At 37.7% G+C, this 11,732-nt stretch overlaps 1 pseudogene; it reads left to right on the top strand.

Moving 5' to 3' along the window:
* The first annotated feature begins 3,938 nt into the window (after positions 1-3,938).
* LOC101350366 (olfactory receptor 2T27-like) lies at positions 3,939-4,948 on the top strand (annotated as a pseudogene).
* Positions 4,949-11,732: the final 6,784 nt, after the last annotated feature.

An 11,732-nucleotide genomic window follows, 5' to 3' on the forward strand; every position in this document is an offset into this window, starting at 1 on the left:
AACTCTATTGGTTCACCCAGTCCCAAAGCCACAAAGTCGGAGCTGAAACCTTTGAAAAGCAATAGCAAGTAAGTTCAGGCCATGTGAAAAGGAAACCTATTTCTCACAGTAAGTCATGAATGTATGAAATACATTTCTCTAACAAGAGGAAGAGGTGGAAAGTAAAAATGATTTACAGTGGTTTAGGTTTAGATAAATATGTGGGGGCATTGGTGATTCAGTGGTAGAATTCTCTTCTTCCACGTAGGAGACCTGAGTTGTTTCCCAGTCAATGCACCTCATGCACAGCACCACCTATCTGTCAGTGGTGGCTTGCATGTTGCTATGATGCTGAACCAGTTTCAGCAGAGCTTCCAGACTATGAAGAAAGGCCTGTTTATCTACTTACAAAAATCAGTTAATGAAATACCTATGGGTCACAAAGGTCAGATCCACAATCAATCATGGGGGTGCTCCAGGACCCAGCAGCTTTTAGTTACGTTACGTTCACCATGAGTCAGAGGATTCTACAGCAGCTAACAACAGCAACAGATAAATATAAAAATGACTAGAGAATTAGAATAGTGTCCTTATGGAGGGTAGCTCTAGAGGCAACTGCCTGTGTCTTAGTGTTTCCTCAGCTATTGCCTGATAGCAGACACAATGATGGCACACTACTGCATGCTTCTCTGACAGAGCTTCTTCAAGATGCACTTAAGGTCCATATGAACAGTCAATGATTAATGCACAGAAAGGGCTCTGGCAGTTAATAAGTCCTCCATAGGGTTAACAACTGATATTATAATTATTATTGTTATTACTGCCTCTGTCATGCTTCCATTAGAGGGAGACAATCATGTCTTCCTGCAGCTCATTTGTTGGGGTTATCACAGCCTGGACTGGGAGAAGCACTGCCAAGATCCTACATGGCAAAGACTTCTTCTTCATAGCCATTATTTTGCTTAAGAGTTCAAGGGCACTTAGAACAGTAGAGAGTAGTGGATGGGAGCAATCTGTCCATACTCTTCCAATAGGGGTTGTCCTTTGCCATTCTCGCAAACAATAAGAATCCTATCTTTGATTGCTAAACACTTATATTAGATCATATGCAATAAATAAAGTTGGGTTCACTGAGTTATTGACAACAAATTTGACTTTCCCTAGAAGTAAGAGGATGCTGCCATTTTTAGATGAGCTATTCCAGAGAGTTCAATTTCCTTTTTCTTTACTCCATTACTGAATCACTATTTCAATATAATAAAGTATGTTCCCAACATCTGAAAATCTGGACTATATGAAGAAAAACATGACATCAGGATTTGAAGAAGACTCATTAATAATCTGTGTTATGAAGATGACATATCCTTGCTTGTTAAAAGTGAAGAGGACTTGAAGATCAAAGACCACAACCTTCACTATGGATTATACCTCAACATAAAGAAAACAAAAATCCTCACAACCAATAAACAACATCATGATAAGTGGAGAAAAGAGTGAAGTTGTCAAGGATTTCATTTTACTTGGATCCACAATCAACACCCATGGAAGCAGCAGTCAAGAAATCAAACAATGTATTGCATTGGGCAAATCTGCTGCAAAAGACCTCTTTAAAGTGTTAAAAAGCAAAGATGTCACTTTAAGAAATAAAGTGTGCCTGAGCCAAGCCATGGTACTTTCAATTGCCTCACATGCATGCAAAAGCTAGACAATGAATAAGGAAGACTGAAGAAGAATTGATGCATTTGAATTATGAAGTTGGCAAAGAATATTGAATATACCATGCACTGCAGGAAGAACAAAAAAAATCTGTCCTGGAAGAAGCACAAAAAACAAACAAATCCACTGCCATTGAGTCAATTCCAACTCACAGCAACCCTATAGGACAGAGTAGAAATTCCTCATAGGGTTTCTAAGGAGTGCCTGGGGGATTCAAAGAAGTACAGCCAGAATGCTTTTTAGAAGTGAGAATGGCAAGACTTTATCTCACATTCTTTGGACATGTTATCAAGAGGGACCTGTCCTGGGAGAAGAACATCATGCTTGGTAAAGTAGAGGGTCAGTGAAAAAGAGGAAAACCCTTAATGAGACAGATTGACACAGTGGCTCCAACAATGGGCTCAAACATACTAATGATTGTGAGGATGGCACAGGAGCGAGCACTGTTTCATTCTGTAGTACATAGTGTCACTATAAGTTGGAACCGACTTGACAACACCTAACAACGATTACTAATGGTTTTATGTGTACTTACTGAATTATTCTAATTTTAAAGAAGACAAAAGCAGTCCTGACAGATTAAGCAGTCAAACTCCCTTTTTACAAATGAAGAACACTAAATCTGAACAACTTTGTGATTTTTAATGTCACAAAGGTAGTTATTGAAAGAACTAAGTTACTGTTAAAGTACAAGAATTACTTTTACACCGTATCCCTGGATCCAAAAGAATGTAATAGTGTAAGTGATTAATATAAAACATATTTTGAAGATACAAAATATCACGTTTAGATCTTAATTTGCTGATCTGTGGAAAGATCACTCGATACTTGAATGGAGCTGGCATGTGAGCATAGAGACAAAAGTAACTGGTCGTTGCTTAGATGCCAAACATTTGCTTTACCGTTATTAGAGCTTGCTGTTTTGCAGATTTTGTCTCTATTTCTCATTTCTAGTCTAAAATTAATTGAATCTATTGTAATTAATAATACTCCTTTTTTTAACTTGGGGACATCAGGTCATATTTTACATGTGATAACTGAGGTTCATGGAGCATTATTTTCAAGGACATTTCCCCCATTATTTCACTCCTCAGAAATAGATATAAATATCTATGTAAGGGGAAGCATTTACATGCCAAAAACACAGGAAGACAGAGAAGCATCATGATGGAGAAGACCCCAAAAAGGAAGCCCAGATTCTCTAGTAACCTAAGGAAAAAAAATTCACCAGGGCCAAAGTGCTGTCACCTGTTTATAGTGACTCTGCATTGAAGTGTGACACTAAGAATTCTGTTCTTTCTCCATCAACTGCTAGATAGTATAAAATGTTTTAATTAACTTCTTTATCTCAGATAAAAGAAGGCATAAAGATATAACATTGGCTATAACAAGAAGTGTTTTAAGATATTATTATAATAAATGCAAAATTTCTGGTTATTAGTGCCTGAAATGAGAAGAGACATTGCATATGAATCACCAGGGCACATAAAGGAAATCAATTCACTGAGAATGGTGTTGAATATTTGAGAAACTCATTTGTAATCAGAGGAAAAGATAAGGTGTTATATATTGGCTTTGGGATAACCTCCATGCAGACATGAGACCTTAAAATTACTTTGCAGAACTCTAAAGATCAATATCTTAAAAATATTTTGAAGGAGGTTTTATTTTGTTCTATGGGCAATGAGAAATAACTGAAAGATTTAGAGACAAAGAGACACGACAGCTGTCATTATAGGTTGTTAATTGAGTAAGGAGATTCTTCAAGTCCTAGGTAAACTAGAAAACTAGGATACTAGAAGAATAAAAAAGAGAGACCAAGTAAAATATGAATTGTGGAGGTCAGAAGAAACAGAATATATAGCCTGCCTCATTTGGTTGACAATTAAAATTTCCTGAGTATGGCAGTGAGAGGGCCTCAAAGGAAGCTCAAGAGATTCTCTGGGGTGCAGGAATAGGATAGGAAATTTCAAAAAGCTACAATATGCCATACTCAGGAATGCCGACACTGTAGGGTACATCAAAGATATATGTGAAAAAGGATGATCAGGTTAGAGGTTATCATCAGTCAAAAGACTAAATATTCACTTTCCCATGTCAGATGGACTGTAGGATACAACCTTGCTGATTTCTAGTACAGGTGTTTTTCTTTAATGGAATTTTTGTCTCCTATTATTTTGTCATGTCTCCTATTATTCTGCCTCTGTAGACTTTCAGTTCAAGTACAGCATTTGAATGAAAACATGGACCAAAATAGTGAAACCTCAACTGACTTCATCCTCCTAGGGCTCTTCCCTGGGTTCAGGTATCCCCACCTCCTCATCCTCATCATCCTCATCTACACCATTGCCTTTACTGGAAACGCCCTCCTGATCCTGCTTATCTGGCTGGATGCCTGCCTTCACTCTCCCATGTACTTCCTGCTTAGCCAGCTCTCCCTCATTGACCTATCTTACATCACCAGCACAGTCCCCAAGACAGTAACCAACTACTTCACAGAGAGGAAGAACATTTCCTATTTTGCCTGTGCAGATCAGTTGTCTTCGTTTCTTACCCTTGGCCTTGCTGAGTGCATCCTCCTGATCCTCATGGCTTTTGACCGCTATGTGGCTTTTGAAACCCTCTGAGATACAAAATCCTCGTGAGCCCCAGCGTCAGTCTGCAGATGGCTGCTGCATTCTGGATTGGGGCAGCTCTGGCTGCCCTTGTCCATATCATCTACCCAATGCATTTCCCTATCTGTGGCTCCAGGGAGCTTAATCATTACTTTTGTGAGATGCCTGCCATCTTGAGACTGTCTTGAGTGGACTTATCAACCTATGAGATGGTGAAATTTGTGTCGACTATTGTGTTCCTTCTGATTCCATTTGTTCTCATCCTGTCATCATACACCTCCATCTTTCTCACTGTCCTCAGGATGAATTCCTGCAAAGGGAGGAACAAAGCCCGGTTCTCTTGTTCTTCCCATCTAACCGTGGCAAGTCTCTACTTTGGTCAGGCCATCTTCATCTACATGACACCCAGCTCTTCCCACACACCTGAACAAGACCAGATAGGAGCTGTGCTGGGCACCATAGTGATCCCCATGCTCAACCCACTCATCTACAGCCTGAGGAACAAAGATGTGGTGGGGGCTCCGAGGAAGAGGATCAGAAGGTATTGCAACTGTGAAAATGCCCTATTTCCACAGCATCCTTCTCAGAAACGTCCCATCCTCAATTTTCAGAATAGCCATAGTCAACTCAAATCCTAAGACGTTTTTATTATAGTACTAGAAATCGTTACTGATGTCAAAAAGATCTTGAATGAAAGCAAAGAATACCAGAAAGATGTTTATCTGTGTTTTATTGACTATGCAAAGGCATTGGACTGTGTGGGTCACTACAAATTATGGATAACGTTGTGAAGAAAGGGAATTCCAGAACATTTAATTGTGCTCATGTGGAACCTGTACAAAGACCAAGAGGTAGTCCTTTGAACAGAACGAGTGGATACTGTGTGGTTTAAAATCAGGAAATGTGTGCATCAGGATTGTACCCTTTCACCATGCTTATTCAATCTGAATGCTGAGCAAATAAGCAGAGAAACTGGACTATATGAAGAAGAATGCAGCATCAGGATTGCAGGAAGATCAGAGCTGAGGTGCGCCTGACCCAAGTTATGGTATTTTCAATCACCTCATATGCATGTGAAAGCTGAACAATGTATAATGCTTTCATTATCATTGACATAAATGGTATGCCAGCCAATTTTTATGCCTCTGGACCTCAGAGGTTAGGTGTTATTCTGATTCTAATGCATTTAGCGTCAAGGTGGGTCACTTTTGAAATTGTGAAGCTCAGCAAACTGAAGTTAGAGCTTCATTGTTGTGTAGGTTGAGCATTCTATTAGGTGATACTTCCTGGATGTGTTGTGTAAAGTTTTGCCTCTTTTATTTCTGTGAGATAAGGCTTGCAAGTGTAATTATGACTTTCTTATGTGACAGGGAATCTTGGTGGGTTTGTTTTTGTTTTTCTGTGTCATATTTGGAAAATCAGAGGTTCCTCATGTAACCTAATGGAAAGGTGCCCTCAATAAATTACTTATCTAGCTCTCATTGGCATATTGTCATACCACAGATTGGTGGTGCCACAGTGCCACTTGCCTTATCAGTGGCTTGTATTACTAGGCCATATTTATCAAAATCCATACTACCAACCAAAAATTTAAACACACTCAATTAGTAAGCATGCATTCCAGTACTGAAAACATATGCCATCAAAAACAAACAAAAAAAAAAACGAGAAAAAAACACTAACGACAGGGATGAGGAAGACTGAAGAAGAACTGATGTCTTTGAATTATGGTGTTGGAGAAGAATATTGAATATACCCTGGACTGCCAGAAGAACAAACAAATCTGCCTTGGAGGAAGTACAGACAGAATGCTCCTTGGAAGCTAGGATAGCGAGACTTCGTCTCACATACTTTGGACATGTTATCAGGAGGGACCAATTCCTGGAGAAAGACATCATGCTTGGTAAAGTAGAGGGTGAGCAAAAAAGGGACCCTCAATGAGATGGATTGTTACAGTGGATGCAACAATGGGCTCAAACATAGCAACGATTGTGAAGATGGTGCAGGACCGGGCAATGTTTCTTTATATTGTACATAGGATCGCTATGAGTTGGAACCGACTCAACAGCACCTAACAACAAACAACTGGAAATATAACATCATGAAAGTATTAGGGCTCAAGTGTATTAGCATTTGCTTGTTGGGATGGAGTTGTTCTTAGTGTCATGGTGGTGTCTCCAGTTCAGTACAACCTTACTAAATGTTATTTATTATTAATCTTATGTGAAACTTCAGGGATTTTGAAGCTAATATCAAAAAGATCTCCATCTACTTGATCAACTTCAATGTAATTCTAGAACCAATCCCATGATTAATGTTTCTTATTTTTAAAATCATCCTATCTAAGTTCTCACTCATCTGATTACCCTTAATGCGCCTCACTGAATCTCCATTTTCCAAGAGATCAAAATTAATTGCCCAAGGAACCTTCTCAGATAACTCCTACTTTCTCCAAACTCCTAATTGTACATACATATCACTTTTATATTTTTACATATAATTTACATAGTTGCATTATTTCCTTTCTAAAAGTAAATAATATATATTCATATGTGAATAGGGAAAAAAAAGGTAAATGCAGGAAAAAAGTAGCAATTACTTTTTCCCATTTTTTCCTACTAGATTTTTCCATTTTTCATTGTTGAATTAAACATATGTATTTATCAAGCTAATAAAGATAAGTTGTTTATACATTTATAATCATATTAAGTGTTGCTTCTGAGGGTGTAGCTTAAAACAATTAAAGTGGACTAAATTTTCACGATTTATGTGGATGTCATAGATTGAATTGTGTCCCTCAAAAATATGTGTATCGATTTGGCTAGGCCATGATTCCCGGCATTGTGTGTCCACCATTTTGTCATCTGATGTGATTTTCCTATGTGTTGTAAATCCTACCTCTATGATGTTAATGATGTGGGATAGGCAACAGTTATGTTAATGAGGCAGGACTCAATCTACAAGTTTGAATTGTGTCTTGAGCCAATCTCTTTTGAGATGTGAAAGAGAGAAGTGAGCAGAGAGACAGGGGGACATCATACCACCAAGAAAGCAGTGCCAGGAGCAGAGAGCATCCTTTGGACCTGGGGTTCCTGCATAGAGAAGCTCCTAGTCCAGAGAAAGATTGATGTCAAGCACCTTCCTCCAGAGCCAACACAGAAAGCCTTCCCATGGAGCTGACGCCCTGAATTTAGGCTTCTAGCCCACTAGACTGTGAGAGAATAAACTTATGTTTGTTAAAGCCATTCACTTGTGGTATTTTTATTATAGCAGCACTAGATGACTAAGACAGTGGGCCTCTTTTAAGTACAACAAACAATAATAAAATGTGAATTAAAAATGTATAATGAATTCTACAGGTCATCTTTTAACTTCCTTATTTTTATTGACATCATCATTACCATTATCACAATCATACCTTCTTGAAAATTCTTTTTTTTAATTTTACTTATTTTGTTGTTGTTGAGGATGTAGACAGCAAAACATACACCAATTCAACAGTTTCCACATGTACAATTCAGTGACATTGATTTCATTCTTCAATTGTGCAACCATTCTCACCCTCTTTTTCTGAACTGTTCCTCCCCCCATTAACAAAAACTCACTGCTTCCTAAGGTTCCTATCTAATCTTTTGACTTGTTTTGTCACTTTGATCCTATATCTAAACCAAATCCATTGCCATCGAGTTGATTCTAACTCATAGCGACCCTATAGGACAGAGTAGAATGGCCCCATAAGATTTCCAAGGCTATAAATCTTTTCAAAAGCAGACTGCTGCATATTTTTCCTGCAGAGCCACTGGTGGGTTCAGACTGCAAACCTTTCAGTGAACAGTTAAACAGTTTAACCACTGTGCCACCAGGGCTCCTTTCATCCCCTATGTTGTGTTGTTACATGCTGTAGAGTGGGTTCCGACTCATAGCAACCCTATAGATAGTTCTTAAAAAAAGCATAATGCTCAAAGTAGACATTCTTTACTTGTTAAGCTGAACTATTGCTTGGTTTTAAGAAGACTTTGGGGGATATATTTGGTTTAAAGTTTAAAGATTGTCTCAGAGCAATAGTTTCAGGGGTTCAACTAGCCTCCATGGCTGCGGAAAGTCTAGGGTCTGTAAGAATTTGGAATACTGTTCTGCATTCTCCCCCCTTCGAACAGGATTCTTCTATAGATTCCTTGATCAAAATGTTCATTAATGGTAGCTAGGCACCACCCATTTCTTCTTGTTTCATGGCAAGGAGGCTATCAGCCACGACTCCATTTCCTCATCCTGTTCCTGGCTATCCTTCTTTCTCTGTTGCTCCAGGAAAATAGAGACCAATTGTTATGCCTTGGATGGATGCTTGCAAGCTTTAAAGACCCCAGGAACTACTCAAGAAACTAGGAGGTAGAACAGCAGCACTGAAGACATTACGAGGCTAATTTACTAGGATGTCCCATGAAACCATGACCCTAAACCACCAAACCAAGGAACCATGAGGTGTTTGGTTGTACATAAGAAACATTAGCAGCTACTCTTTCTTCTTGTTGTTGTAAATGTGTCTATCACACAACTTTTGCAAATTCAACTTTTTACAGGTATGAAACTTATTGACAGCACTTACGATAATAGGCTGTGCAACTCTACTCTAAATCAATGCAATTTTTTCATCACCATAAACAAACTCAGTACATCATAAACAATCACCCCTACTTTCCCTCTCCTTCTTGCCTCTGGTAACCACTAATAAACTTTGGCCTCTATACATTTATGTTTTCTTGTTTGTTTGTTTTAATGTAAGTGACATCATACAGTATTTGTCCTTTTGTGATTGACTTATTTCAATCAGCACAATTTCTTCAAGCTCCATCCATATTTTACCATGTATCAAGACTTTATTTCTCCTACTGGCTGAGTAGTATTCAATGGTATGTATGTACCACATTTTGTTTATCCATTCATCTGTTGTTGGGCATTTAGGTTGTTTCTACCTTTGGCTGTTGTGAATTGTGCTGCAATGAACATTGGTGTACAGGTCTGTTTGAGTCTCCACATTCAAGTCTTTGGATACCTACCTAGAAGTGGAATTGCTGAGTCATGTGGAAGTTCTATTTTTAATTTTTTGAGGAAATGCCAACTTTTTTCCACAACGATTGTACCATTTTGCATTTCCACTAGCAATGGATAAGGATTCAAACTTCCTCACGTCCTCACCAACATTTGTTATTTTCTGTTTTTTTTTTTTTTTTAATCTCAGCCATCCTAGCGGGAGTGAAAAGGTGTCTCATTGTGGTTCTAATTTGCATCTCTCTGGTGGCTAATGACATAGAGCATCTATTCATGTGTTTGGTGGCCATTTGAATGTCCTCTTTGGTGAAATGCCTATTCAAGTCCTTTACCTGTTTTATGATTGGGTAGTCTTTGTTGTTGTTAAGTTGTTGAAGTTTTTATATAGTTTGATTATTAGATTCTTATGGGATATATGGCTTCCAAAGATATTCTCCCAGTTGGTAGCTTGTCTTTTCACATTTTAGGTAAAGTCTTTTGATTAACAAAGGTTTTTAATTTTTATAATGTCGATTTATTTATTTTTGTCTTTGGCTGTTTGTACTTTTGTTATTTTATTAGATAGTTCATTGTTAAAACATAGGCCTGACAGTGTTACCCCTACAGTTTCTTCCAAAAAATTTATGGTTTTAATTTTCACATTTAGGCCCTTAATCCATTTTGAATTTGTTTTTGTGTATGATGTGAAGCATGTACCTTGTTTCATTTTTCTGCATATAAAAATCCAATTTTCCCAGCACCATTTATCAAAGAGACTCTTCTTTCCCCATCAAATGTACTTAGCAGCCTTGCCAAAAATCCATTGACCATAGATGTGTGGGTTTATTTCTGTACTCTCAATTCTATTCCATTGGTCTATGTGTTGTTGTTATACCAGTACCAGGCTGTTTTGATTACTGTTGCTGTATAATATGTTCTAAAATCAGGAAGTGTGAGTCCTCCTACTTTGTTCTTTCCTTTCACATTACTTTAGCTATTCAGGGCCTCTTGCCATTCCATATAAAGTCGAGGATGGGTTTTTCCATTTCTGTAAAGAAGACTGTTGGAATTTTGGTTGGGATTGTGTTGAACCTATAGATCACTTTGAGTAATATTGACTTCTCAACAATAATAAGTCTTCCAATCCATAGAACATGTAGATTAAGTCTTCTTTAATCTCCTTCAGCAGTGTTTTATAATTCTCATTGTACAAGTTCTTCACGTGCCTGGTTGAATTTATTCCTAGGTATTTTATTCTCTTAGATGCTATTGGAAATGGAATTGTTTCCCTAATTTCCCTCTCAGATTTCTCATTGCTGGCATATAGAAACCCAATATATTTTTTATTGTTAACCTTGTACCCTGAAACTTTGCTAAATTCCTCTATTAGCTCTAGAAGTTTTCTTGAAGACTCTTTGAGATTTTCTATGCATAGGATCATATCATCCACAAATAGAGATAATTTTACTTCTTCTTTTCCAATCTGGATACATTTTATTTCTTTTTCTTCTCTTATTGCTCTAGCTAGGAATTCTAATATAAATACTGAATAGAAGTGATAAGAGTGGGCCCCTTGTCCTGTTCTCAGTTTCAAGGGGAAAGTTCTCAATCTTTCTCCATTAAATATAATGTTGGCTGTTGGCTTTTCATATATGCCCTGAATCATATTGAGGAATTTCCCTTCTACTCTAACCTTCTTTAGGGTTTTTAATCAAGAAAAGGTGTTGCTTTTTATCAAATGCTTTTTCAGCATCCATAGAGATGATCAGGTGGCTCTTTTCCTTTGCTCTATTGATGTGGAGTATTACGTTGATTGATTTTCTAATGTTGAACCATCCTGGCGTTCCAGGAATATATCCCACTTGGTCATGGTGTATGACTCTTTTAATATACTGTTGGATTCTGTTCGCTAGTATTTTGTTGAGGATTTTTGTGTCTACATTCATAAGAGATATTGGCCTGTAGTTTTCTTTTCTTGCGATGTCTTTGTCAGGTTTGAGTATCAGAGTTATGTTTGCTTCATAGAATGAATTAAGGAGTGTTCCTTCCTTCTCTATCTTGTGAAAATTTTAATCAGTATTGATGTCAATTCTTCTCTAAATGTTTGGTAGAATTACCCAGTAAAGACATCTCATCTAGGACGTTTTTTTTGTTGTTGTTGTTGTTCTTGTTGGGAGGTTTTTGGTCACTGGTTCAATCTCTTCACTTGCTATAGGTCTCTTGTGACTTTCTATCTCCTCTTGAGTCAGCCTGTGTAGGTCGTGTGCTTAAGAGTCTGTCCATTTCATCTAGATTATCCAGTTTGTTACCATACCACTGCTTATAATATTCTGTCATAATTCTTTTTATTTCTAATGGGTCAGTTGTAATGTCCCCTCTTTCATTTTGTTTTTTTTT

The sequence above is a fragment of the Trichechus manatus genome, unplaced genomic scaffold, assembly GCF_000243295.1.
Source record: "Trichechus manatus latirostris isolate Lorelei unplaced genomic scaffold, TriManLat1.0 scaffold00290, whole genome shotgun sequence".
NCBI classification, from domain to species: domain Eukaryota; kingdom Metazoa; phylum Chordata; class Mammalia; order Sirenia; family Trichechidae; genus Trichechus; species Trichechus manatus.